Consider the following 230-nt stretch of genomic DNA (forward strand, 5'->3'; position numbering starts at 1 on the left):
GCCTTCGCCTCGTGTACTTCACAGATATAGTGCGCGCGTGCGTGACCAACACGGTGTGCCCTCGACACTACGGCCCACCACGGGACGAAGTAACATGGCGACTGCTCCGGCGTGGTTTAGTCGATTTGCGACCATCGGCGCGTGTAGATCAATGAGAGAGGAACGACGACGTTGAGTGACAGTTCTTCTACTGTTCCGTAAGTGTGTATATATATTCTATATATATATAT

The 230-nt window shown here is 50.9% G+C and overlaps 1 protein-coding gene across 1 annotated transcript in view; it reads left to right on the forward strand.

Annotated features, from left to right (window-relative positions):
- The first annotated feature begins 128 nt into the window (after positions 1 to 128).
- The window catches only part of LOC108692949, a 19260-nt gene continuing 19158 nt past the window's right edge, over positions 129 to 230 (forward strand). The window contains exon 1 of the mRNA XM_018201534.1: positions 129 to 197. The gene's annotated coding sequence lies outside the window, so the exon portion shown is untranslated. The remainder of the gene's footprint in view (positions 198 to 230) is intronic.

Source organism: Atta colombica, unplaced genomic scaffold (genome assembly GCF_001594045.1).
Source record: "Atta colombica isolate Treedump-2 unplaced genomic scaffold, Acol1.0 scaffold83, whole genome shotgun sequence".
Lineage (NCBI taxonomy): Eukaryota > Metazoa > Arthropoda > Insecta > Hymenoptera > Formicidae > Atta > Atta colombica.